Source organism: Meleagris gallopavo, chromosome 3, assembly GCF_905368555.1.
Source record: "Meleagris gallopavo chromosome 3, MGAL_WU_HG_1.1, whole genome shotgun sequence".
Lineage (NCBI taxonomy): Eukaryota > Metazoa > Chordata > Aves > Galliformes > Phasianidae > Meleagris > Meleagris gallopavo.
Window position 1 is genome coordinate 11611006 of NC_139406.1, and position 25773 is coordinate 11636778.

Sequence of the window (25773 nt, forward strand, 5' to 3'; positions counted from 1 at the left end):
TCTACTTGTTTAGGCTGGTCGAACCACACAGGAGAAAAGAAAGGCATTATCATGTGAGAGCTGAGAAGGTAACCTCTGTTAAAAATCAACAAAATCAAAACCAGCAACCTGAAAACAATGGGAAGAATGCCAAAGAGAGGAAAGTAATAGGAGTGTGATATCTATGTGATATAGCAAATAATAGCACCAAGTGGTAGCATGACTTTCAAAGTATGTGCATTGTGAGCATAAAGCAGCATCATGCTTCTTCAGTTTGTGAGCTGCAGAAAGGTCTCCGACTAGTATGATTTATTTAAGATATTTCTCCATGTTTCTAAGGAGGAAAAGTGGTCCTGAATGGAGCTTGAACAACAAAATACCCAAAGGTTCTTTGCAGCCTCCTGTTCTCTGAAGATCACGTGTACTAACTTCAGCCCCCCCCCAAAAGAGAATGGAAGAAATCCTCTCAATTTAGTACAATGGCCATCTTTTCTCACAAGGGAATGAGTATGGTCGTAAATGATAGGATATCTGTTTCAGGCTCCTTTCAATATATGCTCCTGTAAGAGCTCTGGAGTAAGATAATCCCCTAGAGATCTGAGACAGTGTGTTATTAGCAGAAGCTCATAGGTTACTCCTTTACTGGTATTTGGGGTACCTTTATGCTGAAGTGTTAGCATCAGCTTGAGAACACGTAATCTTTCTCCTGAGTCTGATTATATATTCACTGTGCAGACAACAGAATATTCATATGTATTTAATTAGTAAAAAGATTAGGTTTTAAACCCGCAAAGGCAAGGTAAGAAGAAGTAAGGATGAAATGTCAAACAGCCCTCAAATTGCCCTTTTATCTCATTGTATCACTGCCTGGGAGCCCCCACACCCTGGTGTGGAAAAAACATTTAAGTCATAGCAGAATTAGCTGCAGCCAGAACACCTAGACCTCTGTTGTGCTAATGATCAACTGAATCATTTGCACCAGCTCATAGAGAAATGGAGATGCGTAGGGTTTGTGTCTTCTCAGGCCCTCAGTTGGGTAGTCTGTAATGTTTGTGATATGCTCTAAATACCCTTCATCATTTGTAAAGCAGTTTGATATTTGCTTTAGAAATTTCTCAATTACATTTTCGCATTTAAGAATATTAAAGTTCTCAAGCATCTGCATTAAGGTTCAGTTAATAGCTTAACCAGAGGTTTATATTAAAATATAAACTGTAAAGGCTACTTGAAAATATAATGCCATTGCTTTACCTTTCCACCTTAAGTATCCCCTTTCCTTCCTTTCCCTTTTTTCATTTATTTATTTATTGGTGTGGTAAGTTAATTGGATCTTGCAGGTGTTTTCTGGAGTGCTGTGGTGACACAATTGTTATATAAAGTTACAACAGTTAAGTTTTTACCACAGAACTTGTGGCTAAAGAAGAGATCTGTGGAATTGGGAAATGGAGGCTCATGTTGTGCTTCTGCCAACTCACTTATTGTGTAGCCCTGGGCAAGCTCTTTCAGCTGCAAACTTCAAGAGTGGTCACCTGGCTGACTATCAATAGCTCCAAAGGGGATAGTGGATCTCTGGCAAGTCGATGTGCCCTAAAGTAATGCATCTCCAGCCAGACGGGTATCTGGTACCACAGCCAAAATCTGGATCAGGTCATGTTCATGCAAATTTGGTCTGGTCAAGTAGTATAATGCCTTAGTCTCAGAGAAATTGAAAATCTCTACATAAAGCACAGGACCATCAACCACAGCTCCTCAGCTGTGGTCACTTTTGCTACAGATACTTCCTATGGGAAGTGCAGATGGCTGTGCATGCATATCTCCCCCAAGCTCTGCAAGTAATTGCTAGGAATGTTTTTTTACCAGCTCTAAAAGCCTGCATCTTCAAAAGTATTTGGATACCTAGTTTGTCTTTGGTTTTTCCCCCACTGATTTTCATAGCTTGGAGAACATTGTCACAGGGTCCAATTCTAATGGCTCTAAGTGCAGCAAAATAGAGATTCTCAAAGTAACCTGAAATGAGCTTCCTTGCTGTGGCATTGGGTGCAAGGGATTTATCTTTTCTTGCCTCTGTGAGAAGGACTGCCAATGCAAGTTTGTGTTGCTGTAGCTTGACTGCTCTTCCATCTGAAGGAGTTTGTGTGAAGATGGCTCAGTTATCACAACTCTGCACTGTAAACACAGCTTCAGAGTTGCTGGGAACAGTCAGCTGACTACTCATTAACTGTGACCAGCCAAGCCTACCCTCTCTTTTCAACTTTTCCCATTTCCTGCACTCAGATGGCTTGAAGTTTTCTACAGAAAGCTGTTTTGAAGTGTTTTGAGATCCAAGATTGCTCTGAGTGTAAAATACAGCTGAGCACTACTCACTCGATCCATCTGTTGAATTGCCCATTTGCAACATGGAAATACCAGGTAGTAGGTGTCCTGATGTAAGTAAATGCTCACCCGTGCCGTCTCCTTAATAGAGGAAATCAATTAAAGCCAAACTTTCTTCCCACTTACCCTCCATAGCTCTGGTCGTTTAGAGATGTAATAGAGGACAGAGTTCTTGTCAGTGGGGCTTTTGAGGAACAGCTTGTTTGTTTTCTTTTTTCTAAGTGTGAGTTTACCAGGCTGTGCTACTCATGGGGCTGGAGACCTTCCGGCTTGCTGCACAGCTGGTTTTGTCCTACCTGGTGCTGGCCGGATATTGAGGAGGAAGGAGTGAGATTGTCATCAGAACTGTAAGCACAGACCTCTGGCCTTAACTGTGATTGAAAAGCTCCAGGAAAGGAAAGGTTAGCAGTAGAGCATCTGTAACAGAGACGTGTGGTTTCAGGCAGCTGGAGGGAATATGCAGCCATGCCCTGGTTACTTCTGTTTTCCCATCCTCAAACAACATCAGTTTCAAACTGAAGCTTCAGACTTTTTCTCTCTTTTAAGAATGGAGGAAAAGAAAAGGTCAAGCCAGAATCTACAGTGATTTCTTAGAACCCAGTGTCTATGGCCTGGCTTTCTAAAGTCTTAAGCAAAGCTGTCTTTGCAACTCCAGAACAACATGACCGAGCACATCTCCAGTTTCACAGTGCTACAGGCTGAATTAACAGAAAAACTGCTGGTGGTTCTGGGTACTTCCAGTATTTATGCCACCTACCAGGTACCTAAAAATGGAAGTTTTAGAGAGTTAGTTTGTTCGTTGGTTTGTTTGTTAGTTTGTTGCAAGGGTTTTAATTTTACTTCAAGTGATGTGAAGTGTCTTCTGCATCATGCTAACAAAACTGAAGTTAAAACAGTGCAACTGTCTCATGCAGTTAACATCTGCGAGAAAATAGAAAACAAAACTTTATGATAAAACACATGAATAAAGACTAAACTGGGAGGACAGCATTAAAGGCCAAGTGCTACTATGCAGTTTCCCATAGCTCTCTTTCACTTCACTTTTTAAGCCAGTCACGAGAGCTGGAGCAGAGGGCAGCAGACTCCCAGCTTCATGCCATCCTCCCTGGGCACTGTGAGTGCTGCTGGGACTTGGGGCAATGTGTCTCCTCCTTGATGGAAGAGGTGGGCCGAGAGCCATCACAGACTTCTGTAAGTTGAAATGTGTCTCCCAGAGGCAGCTCGTTGTCCTGTGATTGGAGGATGAGATAGGGAAATAGCTCACAGCCTGCTTCCCACACCATAGCCTCCAGGTCTTGACCTCTGTACAAGGTTTCAAAACCCCTGCCATGGGCCAAGAGACGGTTTTTCTACTACTGCTTGCTTTCCCACTCAGGCCAGCCTAGCTTTTCAACAAAATTCATTGGCCCAAACAATCTGCAGTTGTGAATACAGTTCATGACTGTGACCGCAACATGGGGTTTGAGGACATCTGTGTCTGCGTGAAGGTGTAGGCTTCCCTGCTTTCCATTCCTGAGTCTACTCTCAGGGGCTCTGACCAGAGCTGCTGGTGAGGAATGGCAGTTGAGGGCAGCTTGTGCCACAGTCTGACCCAAAATCAACAGGGAAGGCATGTCCTGCTTCAGGCCAGCTGTTGGGAGGTAGCAGATTTCTTGGGTAGCTGGTACTTGACACAAATGAGGAAAAAAAAAAAGGATTAGGAAAGGTGGGCTGATGAGTTTTAGCTTGCTCATCTTTATGGGCTTCATGCAGGTGTGATGCTCCAAAGACCTAAAACTTAGCTAGCGTCACTGGACTTCAGCTTTCTTCTTGCTGGAAACTTGGCCACCTTCCCAGGAGCAGAATTTGGCAGAGAAGTCCATGACTGCCTGTAGTCAGCATTTAAGCAGTAAAGGGAGCTGAGGCCGGGGAGGAGTGACAAGATCGACCCAGCCTGTGTAAGACTGTATCTCCCCACTTGAGTGAGTGGTGCCCAGCATCTTTATTAGGATGAGGATGAGGACTTCCCATGGAGAGCAGATGCAGCTGAGTCCACAGGACTCATCACCACCTCTGCTGTTGCTGAGGGATGAGAGAGGAAGCCTCCTTGGAGGAGCGCTTGTGGTTGCAGCTGCAGAAATCCCAAAGGAAAGCAGCAGGAAGCTGGCTGGCTAAACATGGAAGATGCTTGGAAATAAGTGCCCCACGGAGGTTCAGGCAATCTTTCTGAAACAGGTTTAAAACAGTTGGCCTCCACCTGGGTTAGATGGTGAGGCGGCTGTCTAGCTGCAGGGGCCTGCTGGCATCCCACATGAGGAGACCCCGGGCCATCATATGGAGGCGTGAAGTGGGGCCCCAACCAGGACTCACCGGAGGCCCAAATCCTCAACACTCTGGGGGTCGGAGCAAAGCTGAGTGAGTTCAATGAGATGCAGATGGCTTGTGAAGGAGGTGGGGTGAGGACACAGCGGGGCTGTGAGACAGAGATGTCCCCTTCAGATGCATGCAACCCTGCGTGCGTCGGTGCTGCAGCGCTCTTAACGTGCTAACATGTTTTACGATGCAGTGCGAGTGAAACAAAATAGAGGCTCCTGACTCCTCGTAACTTGTGTAAACTCCAGATGTGACAATCCTGCTGCTGGTGAAGGGAGCTGTTTATCCCCACGCTCTCCTTACATTGAGTTAGCTCCTGCTAATGGAAGCCTGCTGAAAATATGCCTGCATGCTACCAAGCGGCTGCATAATTGTCCCTCTGCCCCTTCCCAGAGCAGTACATCAGAAGTGCAATCCAAATTCCTGGGCAAACCAGGCAGGGCCCTGGAGAGCAGTTTTTCGCCTCCCCTCGCTCTCAGGACTTGAACGTCATTCCTGAAGGATAATGCAGGATTAGGACAGGGGGAAAATGAGTGGCTTAAAAGGCTCTGAAGTGCAGCAGGGCTCAGCAAAATGTGTCCCTCTCTCCACCCCAGCCTGGCCACCCTTTTTTTTTTTTTTCCAAATTATTATTATTTTCCTGCAAGGGGAAGGAGGAAAGAAGGCCTCTGGGTTGTGAAATGGGCAGAAGAGGAACAACTGCAGTTGTCTGGAAGCCCCCAGCCCCAATAAGCATGATATGGCACAGGGATGGGGCACGGTGGCAGCAGCTGCGTGTGGTTCCCTCATGGCCTCTCCCAGCACACAGGCACTGGTTGCTGGGGATTAGAGGGAACAGATGCACATAAGATGCTTACGGCCTTTTCCAGACACAAGGCTGCTTTCCAATCAGCTCAGAGGAAACAAGGTAATTAGATGGAGTCAGGGCAGGGAACAGGAGGGAATTAGCCTGTTACCAAACCAAAGGCTGCAAGCCCACCTCTTCCAGTCCTCCAGTCATTTTTCCCCTCCATTCCTCTGCTCACTCTCTCATTTCAAAGCTTTTTTTTTTTTTTTCCCTCTCCTTCCCCAGGAGGCAGCTGATGCAGGCTGGCTGCTGCCAAACAGGTTGGGCCTCTGCAGCTGAGGCTGCTCATGATACTTCAGCAGGGTGATGAATCAGCCCTCCCCTTTAGTAAAGGTGATCTCCTGGATGTGCTGCTGGGATGCTGTGACACCCTTCCTGTAAGTGCATGTGAATGCAGCTTTGGCTGCAGAAATATGAATGGGAACAGACTGTTTCCCTTCCTGGTCCCTTAAAAGCCTCAGGACTTGGGGTTTTGTCCACATCCCTAGAATGCCAACATCAGAAGCAGAGGCTGATGACCCTGGGCTGCACCGTGCATGGCAGATCTGTGACACTGTGGGGAATGTTTCTTTTTTAACTTCTTTAAAACGTTGCCTGGGCATGCATACGCTCCCAGCACATTGTTATCTTTGGAGAGATTTTGCTGGTTAAAGTTCTTCAGACGTGGAGACTGGTCCTGTTGCTGCTATTCAGTGGGCAGCTGTTATAAGGAATTGTCCTCAGGCAACACAGGCAGTGATCTCGTCAGTGATTAAAGAGCCCACTGTTGCATTAGTTAGCACGTCACCCCCCAAGCTCCTGCCTCACTTGTCTAACTTCTGAGGCCAGCCTGTGTTGCTGCTCACTGGGAGAGCAGAGCTCTTCTCCTAGCTGTTTTCTTTCAAAACCATCAGAATGTCCCAGGGCTTTTGAAAGGAGCTTTGCTGTGTCACGAAAGGCAGTGTTGACCACGGAAGGATTTTTTCCTAATGACGGGTCAGCTGGGCAGTAAACACACGAGAGAGGATCACCATTACAGCTGTAATCGAGCAGAGCAGAGCTGACACCAACTTTAAGGCAAAGAAAGCAGCTGGTGTCTGAACTTCTCCAAACAAACGTGCTGCTCCTTGCTGCTGGTACCCTTGTGCACATCCTGTAGATAATTTTCTGAGATTGACATTAGCCTCTTCTCATACATATGTGCAAACACTGGGTGTTGAAATCCACTCGAGAGCTGGATGGAAAATTTCTGACAATGGTTTGCTGTCAGGAAATGCTGGTTCAGCAAGAGGAAAAGATGTCAACTCCGACAGAAAAAAAAGAATCAGAAAGAAGCAGAAAAAAAAAGATGATACCATTGCATATAGCCTCCCGAGGGCTTTTTGAAAAAGTGTGGTTTATTTTTTAGTGCCGTGTTTTCATTGCTCACTGGCATGTGAAACAAGCAGAGGCCAGAGCAGGGCTGCACTGTCTTTTTTGCTTGGCTTTGTTCAGTTTGTGGCACACACCTCCTTCTCAGTGCATGCAGCAAGGGAGACGCTAAGCGTGCATCTGGGGGAAAAGGAGTTTCCTCCAGTAACCCATCCCAGAAAGAGTGGGGAGGCAGTGGCACAGGCTGCCTGGGGAGGAGGTGGAGTCATTGTCCCTGGAGGTGTCCAAGAGCTGTGTGGATGTGGCACTGAGGGACATGGTTAGTGGGCATGGTGGGGATGATTTGGCGGTTGAATCAGGTGATCTTAGAGGTCTTTTCCAACCTTAATGACTCTGATTCTATGATTTTGTGTAAGGAAGGCACCTCTGTGGAGCACAAAAATCCCACAGAGACGTGCTCTTATCCCCTGCGCTGGCTCTGCGCTGTGTGCTCCTGGCTCTGTGAGATAACCACCCACCTAGGAAAGTTGTTGGCACCCTGTGCCTCAGCACACTGCTTGTTTTTGTACCTCCAGTGCCTGAGGTCCAGTGATTCTAAAAACGGCATCTTTCCTGAACATCTGAGCCCTCGCAGGAGGACAAAAATAAATACCCAGAACAGGAACAAGACATGGGTGAGCTGGAAGGGTAAACACGTGTTGCATGTTAAATATGTGCTGCGCTGGTTACTGCTCTGCATTTTTACTCTGAGATTGAAAAGTAAACAGACAAAAAATATATGTTGAGGCAAAAACCTAAGCAAAACAGTATTCTAGTGCATTTCTGGAAATTGCTAACCAAAAAAAATCCTCCCAAAATACACTGCTTCACTAGAAAGGGTAGTTGTTTGGGTCAGGACCTCCCCAGTTAGCATTAAAACCAGACTGTAGTGCCACATGTGTTTTAGCATAAACTGCTCAGTAGATTGTTACTGTGAGATAGTAATAATCTCCTTCTTCAGCATTGCACCGTATAGTGGGGGATGCAGGGAAGGAGCATCACTTTTGAGATAACAAGGATGGCACAGGGGGTGCTGGGACTTGGCCTGCAATGCTTTTTCTCTTTGCATGGAATAGCTGAAGTGAGTCCTGTGGCGCTGACACACTGCAAGTGGTTTTGTGCTCGACAGGCTGGCAGAACCAATGTGTATTTCAGAGGTATTATGAGTTAGTATATGTTTTTTATTAGCAGGTCAAGGACCGCCTGCCCTTTTCCTTATCTGTTTCTGCAGCAGCAAACGCTCGCCTCAAAAACCTGCCCATCTGCCTCCCTCCAGGCGCACCCTGCTCTGCCCCTCTGCACAATCCTCCAGGCCATGCTGCCCATTAAGCATTTCCCTGTGCTATGGGGGACAGACTGAATGTCTGGGAATGTGTGTACACCTCACATGACCCGAAACAGCCCGGTTTTTTATTTTTTTTTTCCCTGTTGCTCAGGTGCTCTTTTGCTTTGATTCTCCCTCTTTGTTACCTTCTGGGGTGTTCCTGTCTGGCAGTGTGGGCAGGGGCAGCTTGACATCTGCGTGGGCAGCGCTTAGCACCGAGGTGCAGGCTGACCTGCTCGCAGGCTCCATGCATGCACTGCTGTTCTGAAAGCCAGGGTGACTTTTCCAGCAAGATGCTGAAGAAGGAAGTAGCTGATTCCCGTCAGCCGTGTATTAATCAGGAGCTGGAATTTTGGGCCCTTTTACACGCATGTGTTCCTCTCGCAGGGATCAGCCTCTAAGTAGGACGCTGTGAGGCTCAAACTTTGTCAGCCCTCATGGGCTCTGGCGTTTGTCAGTCACTTGTAAGGCGGGAACTCGAGTGAAGTCCTTTCCCCATTGCCAGATACCACCCATATGTAGGTATGCTTCTGGTCACAGCCTCAGAAGAGCTATTTGTTCTTGTGGCCTGCAGCCAGCAGGCAAGGAGCAGGGGTAGGGATGCCCAAGCCTCCCAGCTCCACCATGCCTGCCTTTTACCCTCAGCATGGGATGCAGCTGTGTTGCAGCTTCTGCACGCAAACACTGTTCAGAACTGACGGGACATGGGAGAAGAGGAAGAAAAATTGGTTTTCTTCTTTCTCTTCCCCTGCCTGTGCTCACCATGCTGCTGCTCTCCTCCTCCTGCTCCCCAGCAACTTGGCAGATTCGCTGCCATTGCAAATGTACGTGACTAATCTGTTACTTGAGGAACAGGGAAGGCGGACTCACAGACATGAATGACCCAGCCTGTCAGGAAGCCAATGAGATTCACTGCTGGGAAAAGTTTTTTCAGAGGGATGGTCCCCTCGTTAAATGACGGGAGAGAGATACTCATCGGAGGAGGAGATGCTGGCAATGTGGTCTCTACTAAGGAGGTAGCCGTTCCCCTCCCGGCCCGGGAGGCTGAGCAGGACTGCACGTCCCCCTCTCCCTCCCCAAGCACGTGGCTGCCTTTCCCTGCCATGGCAGGCTGCCATCAGCCGCAGCGTGCTCGCTTGAGGAGGGAGCACAAGGGGATTGCGGAAGGTCTGGCCTTCCAATTGCAGCAGCTCCTTGCTCATTCGTGTCTCGTAAGCAGCTCATGTGGAGGCTGGAGGCTGCAGGGATCTGAGTGCCCCAACCTGAAGGCAGCTGCAGCCAGCACCTCTGTGGCTGTGCCTTGCTCTGTTTCAGCCGTGCATCCTTAAGTGATTCTGAGGCTTGAGGCCAGAGGGCTCTCTGCCTCGTAGAGCTGATCCCAGTGAGAAGGGGTGATGTGCCAGGAAGCCTGCGAGGCGAATGTCATTTCATCATTGTTCTCCTGGGAGAGGTAGAGGCATCTAGCATGGGAACAACGGGGGTGGGGGCAGGGGTTAAGCAGGAGAAATGGGATAAATTAAAGCAGGGAAACTGTAGGCTCAGTATTGGGGAAAAACATATGTTTTATAATAAATATTACATGTTTAAATGCTTGTGAGCCAAGAATTATTTGCTCAAAAAATAAAATAAGTAAATTCCAGAGAATGACTAAACTATTGGACACAGCTCCCAACTAGGCACCTAGGAAACGTGTTGGATTAGTCTGTCAGCACACACTGCTAGTCCAGCTCTGGAAAACACCCCAGGAGCACCAGCTTTCCTGGCTTTCCATTGATCATATACCAAAGTGAAACCTCCTGAGGTGAAGGGCTGGAGCATTCACTAACTTACAGTGCCATCTAGCCCCATTTCAGACTTAAGGCTTCTATGAGTGGTTGCTAATTTTATTCCTGTAACTGGGAGACTGAGTCACTTGAGCTTGAACCCACCTCTTTGGTCATGTGCTGTGGATTTAAGTATACCTTTGTGTGTATCTGGTGGCTATATTTTTTAAAAAATTGCTCATCAGTTGCAAGAGTAAATGCCCAATTGGGAGCCAGCCCAACTGGATGTGTTATGTGCATGTTCATGGCCACTGTATGTGGGGACAAATCTTGGTGTTGCTTAAGCCACTCTGACACTTCTCATTGATAAGACCTTACTTTTGATATACCTGAGAAGTCTGTCGGCCTGCAGCTGCTTGGCCTAAAATCTTCCTTTGGGCTGTTCCCGTGTACAAGCTATGGGCCTCTGTGTGGATTTGCCCATCCCCCCAAAATAGACACATGCAAAAGCAATATCTACTATTCACATTGCAAAATGTGGTGGGGGAGAGGGAGGTGGATGCTGCCCACTGCCCATGCTGCAGCTGCATCCTCTCCTGAGTGCGGGGCAGGAAGGACGCTGCCAGCTCCTGGTGCTGGAGTTCGGCCCATTTGGGTCCTAGGGGACCCAAAGCTGCTATGCCAGTTCCTTGGGCATCTTCTATTTGCCTGTGCAGGCTCTGGAGGTGCTGCCAGGGGCCGTGGGTGTAGTTTGAGCCTTAAGCAGGTGTGAGCCTTTCTTCATTGCCAAAGACTGATGTGAGGAAACTGACAGGGCTGCCAGAGGCAGCCAAGGAAATTTTTGCTAGAGAGGAAATCTCCCTTACTCTAAATGCATGGGGAGTGGAAGAGTGTTGTTTTGCACTTTCTCCTGTATGCTCCTTTCCTCCTTGTGCAGCAATGTCCACAGCCAGACTTGTGCTCACAGCTGGGAATGGAGATGACTGCAGTCACATCCTTGGAGTCACTCAGCAGGGGTTCTGTGGATGCAGACACAGTGCTCTGTGGAGCCTGTCACTGCTGCATGTGTGCTTTTGGACTTCAAGTGCACTCATCCTTCAGCTTTCTGTGTGTTGTGGGAACTGGGAGCAGAAGGCTGGGGAACAGGCTCAGCCTGCTGCACATCTGGAGGCAGTAACTTGAGTCAAACTAGATGCCTCCTGTAATTCAAACTTTTTCCCCTGCATTGGCAATTAGTGCATCGGCACTGCAACGCTTCTCTTCAAATGGCACCTGCTCCACACCACGCTGCTCGATGCGGGCCTTAATTTTTGGAGTGCAAAGGAGTTTGGAGCTGGGTTTTTGGGTCGGGCCTTTCTTTTTTGCTTTGCTTCCTTTATCTCCTAAAGCAGCAAGCAGCACATGCTGCAGCAACGTAATCATTTAATCCAGGCTAGCGAAACCTGTTCTCCAGATGAACGACTGGCGTATCGTTTGCGCTGTAGCTCTGCAGCTTTGTGGCTCTGTATATGAATGTATTGTTTGTTGGGGTGACAGGATGTCGCTGCCAGTTTTCCATCCTGGTTCCAGCCTCAGCCTGACAGCAGAGCTTGTTCCAGCTCCTTCTCTTTCCTCCTGCTCCGCCCTTGCTGAGGTTGCTGTGCTCTGAGGACCCTCTTCTCTGGCTGCTTGCTGTGGACGTGGTGGGTGCAGAGATGCCCACACGGCAGAACTGTCTCTCAGAAGAGTGCAGCAGGCCGGCAGAGATCAGGACAGGAAAGTGTTTGCCTGGGGAGGCAGGTGATACCTGAAAAGGTGCAGCCAAAACTAACAAAGGTGTGTTCAGAGAGATAGAGTTTGATCTTTAGCCCCTGATACAAAACTTGCTTTGGTGGGGAGGCTGCTCTGCCAAGCTCGTCTGTCAGGGCATATTGCTGCTGCAGATGACTGGGGGATGGATGTGCTGGCAGTGGCTTTTTGGAGGGGGGACTTCTGTTGCTTGCAGGGCAGGAGAGAGGTGTGTCTGCTGCTTCAGGTCCCTAATGTCCTCACTTCTGCATACCAGACGCAAGGAGCTAGTGGTTCATTGCACACCGAGCCCGTGCTCACCTGTTTCCTGAGCACCCAACACTGAAAAACTCTCCCAAGTGCCAGCATTTCTCTTGGTCGGCAGATTTTCCTGCTCTGTTGCCGGAGGCTGCTAGCCCTTGTTTGCAGTTTCTCTGGTTTCAGCTTCCATCTCTCTTCCAGACTTTATAACAGAAGCCACTTGGTTGGCTAAGGAGCAGCTGCCCATCTCTCTGCTCTGCCGATGGCTCAGAGGGGGGATGCCACCTGGGAAAGAACTTTGCAGCCACTGCTTCTGCAGACAGTACCAAGAACAATCTGGGTGAATCTCTCTGGCTCAAGGAACAAGCCCAAGCATTGGGCTGAAGCTCTTCCAGGGCCACTTGATGCCCCTTGCATTGCTTGGTCTTGTTTGCATTGCCTCTGAGGAGGGAGAAAAGAAAGCTGCTGGCATTCAGACTGCAATCCAAATTTCTTTAAAACATTTTTTTCAAGAACTGCATGTTTTCAGAGCCAGCACTGTGAGGCTGGCTCCAACACCAGACACTCTTTCCAAATCTCATTGCCCAGAATAGTGCACTCTAAAAATGCACCGCATCCCCTGACAGGAGCTGGCCCAGTCTTTCACTGTGGCTGCACAGACGGGTTTTCCCTTCAGCTCAGATGAGGGTGGTCTCATGCTGATGGCTGTAGAAGACCTCTTTGCAAAGGCTCTCCTTCTAGGTTGGTTGGCTCAAGTCTTGTTTGAGCTGTGATGCAAGGAACTTCAAGGCCTCTTGCTTGGCTGTTATGCTACACCTGTTTGCCTCCCGTTTCGGCCTGCCTCTAATCACAGAATCATAGAATAGCTTGGGTTGGCCGGAACCTTAAAGCCCATCCAGTTCCAACCATCTGCTTTGGGCAGGGCTGCCACCCAGTGGATCAGACTGCCCAGGGCCCCATCCAACCTGGCATTGTGTGCCTCCAGGAATGGGGTACCTACAGCTTCTCTGGGCAGCCAGCGCCTCACCACCATTGGAATAAAGAATTTCTTCCTAACATCTCACCTAAATTTCCCCTCTTTTAGTTTAAAGCCATTCCCCCTTATCCTTTCTCTATTAGACCATGTAAAAAGTCTCTCCCCTTCCTTCTTATAAGCTCCCATTAAGTACTGGAAGAGTGCAGTGAGGTCTCCTCAGAGCCTTCTCTTCACCAGGCTGAAAAAGATCAGCTTGCTCAGTATATCTTCATAGGAGAGCTGCTCCAGCTCTCTGATCATGTTTGTGGTCCTCCTCTGGACCTGCTTCAACCTGCTTCAACCTGCTCTATGTCTTTCTTGTGCTAAGGGCCCCAGGTTTGGACACACTACTCCAGATGGGGTCTCATGAGGGCAGAGCAGAGGGGGGCAATTCCCTCCCTCTCCCTGCTGGCCACCCCTCTTTTGATGCAGCCCAGTGATACTATTGACCTTCTGGACTACAAGCACACTGCTGGCTCGTGTCTAGCTTTCCATCCACTAGGACCCCCAAGTCCTTCTTAGCAGGACTGCTCTCAAGGCATTATTTTCCCAGTCTGTACACGTTATGGGATTGCCCCTACCCAAGTGCAACAGCTTGCACTTGGCCTTCTTGAATCTCATTAGGTTAACATGAGCCTGCCTTTCCAGATTGTTCAAGTCCATTTGGGTGGCATCCCTTCCTCCTGTTGTACTACAGCACTCAGCTTGGTGTTGATAATAGCACTAGCTAGTGCAGTTTTTCTTGGGCACATTTTGTTGCTCATGGACGATACCAGATTGCACAGTAATCAGGTCAGTGAGCAGGGTTCCGTGGCTTTCCCAATGTAGCCATCCTGGCAAAGTTCCCTTTGTGGGCTTGTTCAGCACTCAGCCCAGCCTCTGACCCATCAGCCAGGACTGCAAGATCCATTCCTGCTGCCACAGTATTTAACACTGTTTTTACTGTTTTCAGACAAAGCCCAGTAGAGGCTTTGGAAACCCCCTGAGTTGTATGGCTTAGGATCCGGCCTCTTATTGCACATTACAGAGTTCAGCTTAGTTTCTTTTGCTTTCTCTTGTGCTCCTTCTGGATGTTCTCCTGCGTTATAGGGTAGCCTGTGGGGTGGAGTGCAAGTCTGGGTATCACAGGACTGCAATGGGAGAGGCAAGTGTGTGTGCACAGCTCAGGGCAGCACATGCTTGGGGTGTGGGAGGTTAAGACGAGTCATTAATATTTTATCTTCATTTTAACAAGGCTCAGATTTGTCATCAGGACACTGCAGCCCTGGAACTTCAGGCTTGAGGAGCAGCTGGAAAGGAAATCATAAAGTTCCTGGGTCTCTGTCTGTGGCTTCAGCTATGACTTCAGTCAAACACACCCCCTCCTGAAAAGCTGAGAGATGTCAAAGTGCAATGTTTGCATTTATTACATGAAGTCTACTTGGACCTGTTCACCCCCCACATTTCCATAGCTTTTTTTTTTTCTTTTTTCTTTTTTTTTTTTCCCCGAGGGTAACTGTTAAAGAATTGAGATCTTGCTTAAAGTTTTTCTTCTTGCTGCTCCAATGTCGCACCCTCGTGCTCCCCACAGCAGGTGTTGCAGAGATGAAAGCAGCGCTCCTGTGAAGCAAGACAAGGAACACCCGAAGTCGCCTCCATCTTTCTCAAGCATCTCAGAACCCAGAAGCTCCCATGTCTCTCCCATCTTGCAGCCCAGCTGTCTGAAAACACAGGCAGCCTCTGCTCGCTGTGCTGGGCCTGACAATGAAAGAGATAGTGGGCATGGGCACGGTTTTTTGGTGCAAGAAAGAGCATAGCACCACTGTAGAAATACTAATTCTAGCTGTGGTGGAAAGAAAAGGAAAATCAAACAAGGAAGCAAGCACACACACACACACACACAGCTCTTTGCAGTGCTGGAGGGTTTGGTTGTGTTTGAGTGTTTTCTCAGCCCCCAGTTCTCCCAGCACAGCCCCACAGCTGGGTGCCAAGGAGCAGCACGGTGCTGCCAGCTGGAGCCTCGCAGGGTGATGCACGGGAATTTCCTGGAAGGCCTCGTGCCTCCCTGACAGAGCACTGAGTTTGATAGCTGGGGAATCTTGGCTTTCAGTGACAGAGAAAGAGAAGAGAAATAGCTAATTAAAAAAAAAAAAAAAAAAGTAGAAGACTTATCACAGATTCATGGGACACAATCATTTGAGTTGGAAGGGACCCTTAAATGTCATTTAGTCCAACCTCCCTGCAACAAACAGGGTCTCCTACCGTGAGATCAGGCTGCTCAGAGCCCTGTCCAGCCTGACTTGAATGTCTCCAGGGATGGAGTTTTCATCACCTCTCTGGGCTACCTGTGCCAGTGCCTCACCAGCCACATTGTAAAAAAAACTTCTTTGTTATATCTAATCTAAATCTCTCTGGTTTTCATTGGAAACAATTTCCCCTTGTCTTACGGCAACAGATCCTGCTGAAGAGTCTGTCCCCTTCTTTCTTATAGCACCCCTTTAGATACTGAAAGGACTTGGCTCTGGACAGGGCACGTGCTTGAGCCTATCTGCCCAGCCCCACATTGTGTTTGCTCTTAGCTCTGCCCCTGGATGGCAGCATTTCTGCTGGTGCTGCAAGGAAAAACGGCAATGAGGAAAAAACGCCGGGGAAGATGAAGTTTTTTGGGTACTGCTGGGTTAATGTGCTGGAAGGCAGAGCGACCTTGCATGCCTTCTTGATGAGTGGCAGCGCCGCAGCCCAGCATGGCTGGGAGGAAAGGCTTACTCACAGCTGCAGCCCTCTTGCATCTGCAGGGCAAAGAGCAGCAAAAATATTTTGATTCTTTGGATGCTATCTTATGGCAGCAGGTGGCTTCATCTATGGCGAATGACACAGTTAATGTTTCCTGCTCCTGGCTGCTCCCTTTTGCCAGAGGTTACTGCAGTGCTGCTCGTGGTGGCCAAATGGAGTTCGTATGGTCCCTCACAGATTAACTCTTCAGCATTAGGATGTTTTGCTAAGCGAACTGCTTACAAAGAGCAAGAAATCCATCTTGATTCTTTTTATTTTGAATGTTAGACCCTGATTGCCAAGGTGAGGCCCTTCCTGCTTTCCTCTTTTTTCGGTATTGCTGCTGTTCTTTTCTATGTTCACTCTTACTTGCTTTAACCATGGATACCTGCAGGTTCCCATCTTGCTCTGCACAAAAGGCAGTGTGAGGACCTGCAGATGCTGCAGATAAGCACCTGAGAGGCAGCCCTTGCTTTCTCAATGAGGCCATATGTTTGCATGGGTAGGGCAGCAGGAGCAGGGCTTATGAGTGACAGAGCAAAAATCAGCGATTACTACTTGGCAGTAGATGCTTAAACTTTGTCAAGCCAGGCAAGTATCTCCATTGTGGTCTCTGACTCACAATCCAAATATGCTGGGAACATTTGAGGGGGCTGGGTCAGTTCTTCAAGCAGTGGGAAAAACAAGGCTCTAATACATCACGGCAGAGCACTGGGTCTGTGCTCCACTGTTCTGCTTTTCTTTGAGGAAACTGGTGTGGCTGCTGGGGTGGAGAGGGAGGTGTTGTGAAACCACACACACACACACGCACAAACACATGCTCCAGGCCTGATTTTGATCCTTTCTGACAATGTTCAATTCTCTTTCAACTGCAGTGAAGGAGCTGCAACGCTTATGACTTATTCTTACTAGGGTGAACCGAGGAGCAGGTCACAGCCACTTCCCACATCCCGCATCCTGGCTGAGCTGTGCCATGTGGATGGTTGTGTGGAGGGCACTGCTAAAGCCCGACTGATGCTTTACCTAAAAGCAGTTTGCCAATATGGAAGGGAAGGTGGGTGGGACCAGGCATCTTCTCCTAGATCATATTGCAGCAGAGGATCCTTTCCTGCTTGGGGATGCTCCTGGTGCCCAGGGTGTGGGAGGCCAGTTGATGGGTGGCTGTGTGGCAGGGCAGCTGTTGGCTCCATCTCTGGGATATGAGAGGATCTGCTGGGCTCAGATCACAGCCTGGCTTCCTGTGTGTTCTTTCCCGTTATGGTTTTGACCAGAAATTCTTTTTTTGACCTGAAAAAAAACTTCCAGATGAAAATTTAATTAAAAAAGTGATGCATTCCCACAAGAAACTTCAGTGTCAGCAAATAAAGCATTTTTCTCTGATGAAAAACTGCTTTATTCACACACTAAAAAATGACATCCAAACTGGCTCCCATTGAGTCCACTCTAGAGCATTATCTTGGTAAAAGCTCTAATGCTTCGTTTAATAAAAATTATTCACAATTAGCATCCATTAGGCATACAGGTTGCAAAGAAATAATACTACCAATGCTGTCACTGGGATTCATGTAACATACAAAAGGCCTGCTGATGACAAGACCTGCTCCTCTACTCAGCAGAAAACTTGGTAAAATGATAGAGAAAGGCCAATTAAAATAACTTGCAGGAAGTCAACAGAGGAGTAAGCAGAGATGGGGTGTGCGTGTGTGTATTTATGCAAACTATAGAACGATAAACTGTAAACGATGAAATATCTGCCAGCTTATTAATATGTCTGCTTCTGAGTAATGCCAAGGGTATTCCTGCTGCCCAGCAGCCAAAGTGCAAACAAGGGAATGGCTGTAACTTCATGCCCAATATTTAAACACATGGGGACGATTCAGGCCACCCACGCTCCTATTAAATAGGACTTCTGCAGAGGCATTTCAGATCAAACTGGAGGGTAGCCGGGGCAGACGCAGCCCTTACATGGCCATTGCAGGTACTGCGGGGCAGGTGATGCCCTCTGCTAGCATGGGAAGCCCCTCTTAGCTCCTCAGAGCTTGCATGTACCCAGCTGCTGGCACAGCTGGCTCCTGATACTAATCAGACATTTTTTCTAGCTCAGTAAGTACAGTTTTGCATGTAAATATGAGCATGGAACATATCTGGACTCGATTATCTCCCAAGTCCTTGACAAAAAGCCATAATTGTTTATCCAGATGATTTTTCTTTGTCTTCCTTTTATTTTCTCGGCACTTTAAAACCCAGGTTTTAATGGGCTTGTAAAATAACAATGTGGGTGTAGAATACAGTGGTACACAAGGTGTGAGGGAAAGCCTTCCCTTTTTCTCCGCAGCCTTGATGCAGGGCTTAGCTCCCCTCCCACAGCCCAGGGCTCAGTAGCAGCAGGGATGTAATCTCTGAGATGTGAGCCCCAGGCTCCCATCGCAGATGCCTTGTACCCCCCACATGTATTGCCATTCCTGGCAGGCAGGAAAATCAGTGCTGCTGTCACTATCTGGGGCAGAGGTTTGCAGGAGCAGGGACAAGAGAAGGGAATATGAAAAAACGCTGTATTTATCAGGGTAATCTAGTGTAGGAGCACAAGTACTAAAACATTTTAATCACAGTCATATGGTTATGTGTCACTGCAGGGCAGAATTCAGGCTGTTTGTACTTCTTGGTTTTGCACTGCCACACTTCTACAAGTTTGAGTTTATTTTAGGCATAACTTTAACTCTGGTTTCCCTGGGTTTGCAATGCTTGGACTGGAAATAAGTGTAACCTCTCCACCGTGCTTTCCTCTTAAATTAGGCTTTCCGCTTTAACGCCATTTATTTCTGTTGGCTTGGCCATAGTGCAGGCTGTCATTTCCTGCCCTGTGGATTTTGCTGTTTAGATGGACAGGACAGCACACTGAAATAGTGGGATACAGCAACAAAAGCAGTGATGGGTAGCATAGGCACCAAGCACTTTCAGGGCTTCTGTACACACAGCTTGGTTAGTCCTTTAATTGCCCACACCTGGCCGTCTACTGCATGACTCAGTGGCTGCCCTTCATGCACAGGTGCCTTTGTTGGGAGACAGGAGGAACACTTGGGATGGGAAGCTGGCATCAAGCTTTAGAGGCTGTGCCAGTCCTAAGGGCAATCCAAGCAAGGATTTTCCCTATGAAAGAAGTTCCTGTTGTGGTGGGAAAGGCTGGTGACTTAGCTTCAGGAGGATCTTTAGCACAGTTTTGGGGCAAGGCTGTTCCTTGGTAGGAGGGAAGTAGAGCTGTGGCTCCTGCCTGCATCCATTGCCTCCGCTCCCACATCCAAACTCCTTCCTACCTGGCTGCTTGCTGCTCAGCATCCAGAGACATACGGTGCATGTGTTTTCTCTCTTGTGTGTACTCACCCCCTCTCTCCCTCATTTTCTTTTCCACCCACCCATGCTCTACCTCCTGACTAAAGCAAAATTGCCCTTCTTTTTCCTTTTGGCAGCTGGCCTTCCCAGGGGCCCAGGCTAACAGAAGCCTGAGCCCTGACTCTGTGCCATGGCCAGAGTAGAGCAGCTCCTCACTGGCAGATATGCTCTCTTAAAGGAGAAGGGATGCTTTCTTTCCCTATCCCCATTTGCTTCCCAGCTCCCGTCATGGGGAAGCCACTCATCTCAGATCCTCCATCGCCCTGTCATCTCCCAAAGCCCCTCTTGTCTCTGCAGGCTCAAACCTATCTGCAGAGTTCTCTCTGAGCCAAGCCTCCTGCAGTTAATGCACGCCTGGCTGTTGAGTTCAGCAAGCTTTGGCTGAGGCTTTTCCAGGGCTTGCAGCTCTCCTCCGGCTCGCTTCTCGGATGCCAAGTGATGAGGCTTCCAGGGCTGCTCCTGAGGGACGGCTCCAGCGCATAGATCTCACTGTCATGAAGCCTTTCCTGCTGTTCTGCCTAAATCTCCCCCTTTTCAAATGTCATCCCTGTGCTCCCACTTAGTGTGTGCTTTCTGCACCTCTTGCTGTCTGCAAGCACACTGGTGCCTTTTTTCCTGCTGCCAGGGCCCTTCCGGCACTTGCTGGCTGCTTCTCACTTTCCTTGTTCTTGATATTGCTTAGCCAGGCTGGGCAACTAAAATTTCCCTTTATAAATCAAACCTCACAGCCAGCTTTTTTTTTCTTTGCCTCATCTCTATGACAAAGGAGCAATTTTTGGGTGTCTGCCCCGCAGTGTGGAGCATTTTTCTCCTCCCACTCAGGCTGATGGGTTTTGAGGATAAAGCTCAGCTTGACGGCCTTCACATCTGTGTTTGCTCTGGGTGGGCAACGGCCCCATGTTCACAGGGATGGGAGCAAGGAGAGGCAGCCCCTTAGCTACGCTAATGAGGCAGGCCAAGGAGGCTGCGTGCAGGAGAAGCAAAAAGCCAAGCCCCCTCCCGTTCATCCCCCAGCACTTCTCAGGGCCTTGCTTCCATGCAGCAGGAGATCCAACCGTGCGGGTTGCCATGACAGCTCCAGGGAGAAACTGGGTCAGCCCCGCAGGCCGCATGGAATGCCGCAGCATGGTGGCCGCCCTGAGCCCGCAGGGAAGAGGCCTGGCTGCACCCGTGAGCTGGCAGCCTGCATCCGGCCCTGCGTGTCCCGGGAGGAAGCAGAGCAGTTGTTAACTCTGTTGCTGTTTTAAGCTTAGTGCAGCTAAAATTGTTGGTTGTAACCCACACCACTGTCATAGCAACAGATATATGTATATATATTTGAATGTGCAAGAAGAACAGCTTTCCTGGGGCGTAAGTAACATGTTGGCGAAGAAGTGGAGTTTGTACTGTTGGGAATGATGCACTGAGGGGACTGGAGGTGCAAGGCCAGAGCAGCTGAGCTCAGGATTACTGCACTTACAGCAGAGAATGGGCGCTGAAGCTTAGGATGTGCTTTAGCCATGGAACTTTCCTAACAGTTAGCAGCCTTCAGGGGTTAAGACCAGGTTTAGAAATGCACCTCTGTTTTGATGTCAAAACAGATTCTTTGAAATCAAAAAATGTGAGTGCTAATTGATGACTGATCTGTCTGGGGAATGTGGTCATAGGCATTTTTGTTGAGAATGGCTGAGTGCCATGGAAAAGCTGCCCTCTTTCCCAGCTGTTTACCCCCCCTTTCCTTCTGTGTGTACTCCTCCAGGATATCACATCAATCTGTTAACATCTCTTTTCTCCTCCTCCATACCACTCGCTAGACCTGTGATGGCAATGTCTGGGATCAGGGCACCCTCAAACAGAAAGTACTGGTGAGGCAGATGTGGTAGAAACCAAATCCACAGGGTAAATTAATCCATGTCGATAGCAAGCATTGCACTGCTGCAACAGTGTGCAAATGGGACAGTAGTTCACTCAGGACAGCGAAACCTTGGCTGGACTTTCTGAACACTGCTGCTGCATGGGTTAAGCATTTGGAAATCCAAGTCAGCCTTGACTATATCTGCTGGCACAGGGGGCTGTGCTCAGGCTGGAGCAGGCTTGGCGTACTCAGCTTAGGGATGGATGGAGCACCTGAGAGGATCAAAATGCACAAGTCCTTCCTGCTGGCATCTTCCCTGCCCAGTTTCTCTTTCCATCTTGGCCATTATCTCCTCTCCAAGTTCATCTGGAAGCATTTCTTTTAAATGTTTCTAGAGTCCCAGAAGGAAGCTTAATCGCATCCTTCTCATGCACAGCGTACCTGGGGTGCCGGATGGCTGAATAACCTCTTATGCACTGACAGCCATTAGCATTTGAATTAATGACATGAGGATAACAGGCGATTATCCCATTTAACAGCTGTTGAGTGCTGTTAAAGGGACACTGTCGAGAAGTAGGAACAAAGATGTAGTTGTTTTTACTTTTTTAATAAGGGCTTCCCTGCACTGCATGAATAGTAGCATCCCCTTGAAACGTGGTGTTGCTTCCATGGGGACATCTTAAGGTCTTTAAACTCCTCTGTGCAAAGCTGGGAACCTAAATGCAACCAGAGTGTGCCAGCACATGAGAATGTGAAGGTGGAAGTATCCCCCAGCAGAAAGGGAACTGGCCCCCTGTATTTGGGAGCTAGGCTAAGCCAGGCATAAAAGGAAGCAGTTACAAGCAAGCTGCAAAAAGAAGCAATGGTTTGCAGGGGCAGGAAGTGCCAGACACCAAAGAGAGCCCCTGGAGCAATATGAGGGATGAACAAAACTCCTCTCTCTGAGGATCTGGCTACATCTAGAGTAGAATCACATCCTGAAAGTGTACAATCAGTCATATGCTGCCACACAATAAAACCCTCTTGTACGCAGGGCATTTCTTCAAGAGAAATGAGGATAAGTGAGCAGTAATTATGATGGTTATTAGCCTAGGTAATACTGCAATACAGATAAGTTTCAGTCATGGTCCTTGACTCCTTTTCTTCTGACTGTGTGCGTTTTAAGCAGAAGCCTGAAAAATGTTGTTTGCCATCACAGAGAAGCATTGTCTACAACCCCACATTAAAGATGGTAAGATGATTTTCCAATCTTTTGGCTTTCCTGGGCCACAGTGAGTGAAGAGGAATCATTCAGGGCCACACTGGCTGCTCCAGAAGTAATTCCTCCTAGTAATTTCCATGAAAATGGCAACCAGTACAGTAACACTACTTACCAGAGCAGATTCTCAGATACAAAACACTATGTTTCAACACAGTCACCACCATTAGATCTGGATTTTTGCCAGTGATGAACAAGAGTCTGCATGCCACACTTGTAAACATCTGCACCAGTGGAGATGACCACTGTTGCTGTCACTGCTGCTGAAATACACCACCCACTGCCTCACTGTGCTCACATCCACTGTTTGGTCTCCAGAAATGTTCAGCAAGTATTGATGAATGTCAATGTGTGCCTCTTTTTCTGCACGGAGGGGTAATGATGCATCTTTGCTTCATATGCACTTCCATGTCAGTCACCATTTTGTCAGACTGTCCCACTGCTGCCATTTGTCACACAGCAACAAAATGTAATGGGTTATTGTTGGGAAGATTCAGCCTCTACTGCCATACCACCAACATTCACCTCTGATGTCATGAGCCAGCATCATAAAATAGAAAGCATTACTTTCAGCAAAGCCCTCATAAAATATATAATGTAGTTAATCTACATAATTAGCATTTTTTTTTTTAATTAGAACATATGAAAAAGAGAGCAACGAAAACAAAACTAGTAGGATATTTCACCACATTTTTGTGAAATCAATGCTTCAATCTGGTTCAGTGGCAGTGGTTGCCATTCTTAGTGAACTCTCAAGGTGTTTGAGATTTTTGATGAACTTTTACTGTTCTTGTACTTAATTCTTGAAAACAATTGTTCATAAATGCGCTGCCAAAAAGTGACGATATGAATAAGATGTAGTTATGAAGTGACGGCTGTTTCTCTCTGGCAAGAGAGGGCTTATAAAAGTCTGGTAAAGAGACATGGTCAAATTTTTGATAGCAGCTCTAAACATTCCATTTGAAAATTCACAAGTAATGTATTTATGTCAATTGAAAAAGGAGTTGCAAAAAAAAAAAAAAAAAAAGCAATCTTGAAGCCCATTCTCAAATTCATGATCAAAACAGAAAACACACACTTTTTACTGTTTACACAACTGAGTTTAGGCAGTATATCACAATGCATACAATTATTATGCTATCACTTGAGTCAGTGCTGTGCTGCACCCTCTCTGTGCCTCGGTTTCAGCTCAGACAGTGCCGATTGCACACTGCTGTGTGTGTGGTTGTTGTGAGCAGTAAATGCATGCTGTGGGCCAAGCCAGGCTGCTTGGCAGGGAAAGCCATCACCATGATGGTGCGGGGCAGGGGGCAGCTGCAGTGCAAGCAGTGCTGGGTGGCATGCTACCTATGGGTAACTGGTTGGACATGCCTGTGGTAAGATTTAACTCTCCTTGTCTCCCGTTCGGTGTCTCAAACATGACTCGTTCTGAAACTCTCCCTTCTACTCCAATCTGAACAGGCTGATGCTGCTGCATTTCCAAAGGAGTTCATCCTGCATCAGATCATACTGTGATGCTCAGGGACAGCTCTTCAGCCTCTTCAGGCTATAGAAAAACTTATAAAAATAAATAACAACCTTCCTATTAATTTCTCTTTTGATTATTTCTACGATCTGTGATGACCACTTTTGGTCAAATCAATGAAAGCATTATTTCTATATGAAGTAGCAGTAGTAACAAAAATGGAGATGCCTGTTTTTAACATTTCTTGTTCCTAACCAGACCTTTTCCATACTATCCTTACCATTTATCTCACCATTATATCTGCAAATACATGCAAACGGTATTTACTGTGTTGTTACATGTACCTAGATGCAGATGGTGAGCCAGTACCAAAGCTCACGTTTTGGCAACTTTATGCAACATCTTGTGAGCTGGTTTATATTTTTGCCTTAGTTGGAGATACACAGGACCTCTGCCTGCACCCAGGGCCTGGACCAAAAGACCCTGACCCTTTCAAGATGTAAGCCTGTGCTAAACTAAACATTCTACTTGCCTGGAAGTCCAGCATCTCTGCTGAGTTTGCCCTATGATGGCACCAAGCGTGTTTCAGAAGCCACCAGGACCGAGCTGCTGACCTCTTGCCTGCTGCTGCTATCTGTGCAGAGGATCAGGAGGAGGAGTTGGCAAGTGCCACAGAACTACTGCCAATCTTGGCTGTTATTTCAGGATATTTTCCTTCATAGATTATTAATAAAGGAATGTCAAAAACACTTCTTCTACCTCCATAGCCCTTTCTACTCCCTTGTACTATTTTCGAAGAGCTGTGCCGAGGTTTTGAGCCATCACTGACTGCATTGCTCGTGCCTCATTCACACAGGGGTCCTCCTGCTTTCTGCAGATGAGATGGTCTGGTTTGGCTGGTATTGCAGCAGCCCTTTGCGCTGCAAGTGGGCAGTTGTGGGAAGCTGGGGGGGCAGCAGGTCTGAGCTCAGGGTGATGATTTCCCCCTTGCTCACCTACATGAGTTCTAGGGCTGGAGCCAAGCCTGTAGGAAGGCTCCCCATGACCTCAAGGCATATGGAGGGTGGCTGTTAATCTCTGTAAGGAGATCAAGCCTGACTGTCCTGTGACCAGGACTACTGCAGGCTATGGGGACTTGAGTGACACTGAGGATACTGGCAGATCCATGTGCAGATAGGTGCTGCCAGCAGAAGTGAAACCCACCTGAGAAGTTTGCTCAGGAGAGCCCTCCCTGCTGATGAGCTTGGGAGTGAAGCAATGCAGAAACCAGCTCATGTTTCCTTGGGCAACACCCAAGCCTGGGGAAAATCTCCTAGGAGATCACCCTCAAACACACACACAGCCTTCATCCCAAAGGTCTGCCCTTCTGCTTGTCACCCAGGAGCAGAGGGCTGGAAGACAAAAGTGTTAGTTCATTTTGTGCATTTGCTGCCTTCTGGCATAATTACAGTAGGTCCTCTTCTCAGAGAGGAGTAGATATACCATTTAGCTGACATTGCTTCATGATAAGATGAGTCACATCTTCAGCATCTCTGCTTCTTGGGTGAATCGAACATCTCTATAAGGCTGGGTGAATTCCTTAACCCCACCAGGCAACCTCTCACATCCTCACAGCCTTCATTTCAGCCTCAGTGCTGCACCCACACTCATTGTCATCATCCTTTCTCTCACTTGGTTTCCTGGAGACCTCAGCTATGGCTCACTCTTCTCATACATGTGGGTTCTCTCTTCTCCTGCCTCTTGCCCCACAGTGCTACTGTCTCTTCTCTCTTCCATGGATCTGATCATTTTCATAAAATGGCTTGGGTTGGAAGGGAGCTTAATGACTGTCAAGTTCCAGCCCCCCTGCCACAGAGTTACCCAGACAGTAGATCATGAACCAGATGAGATTGCCTAGGGTCCCATCCAAAGTGAAAACCTTGAAAACCTCCAGGGATATCCACAACCTCTCTGAGCAACCTGTTCCAGCACCTTACCACTCTCTCTGTAAAAAACTTCCCCCTGACAT

At 47.8% G+C, this 25773-nt stretch overlaps 1 long non-coding RNA gene across 1 annotated transcript in view; it reads left to right on the forward strand.

Moving 5' to 3' along the window:
• The window catches only part of LOC116216423 (uncharacterized), a 58058-nt gene extending 33568 nt beyond the window's left edge, over window positions 1-24490 (forward strand). Inside the window, exon 5 of the long non-coding RNA XR_014882306.1 lies at window positions 24198-24490. This is a non-coding gene — a long non-coding RNA (uncharacterized LOC116216423). The remainder of the gene's footprint in view (window positions 1-24197) is intronic.
• Window positions 24491-25773: the final 1283 nt, after the last annotated feature.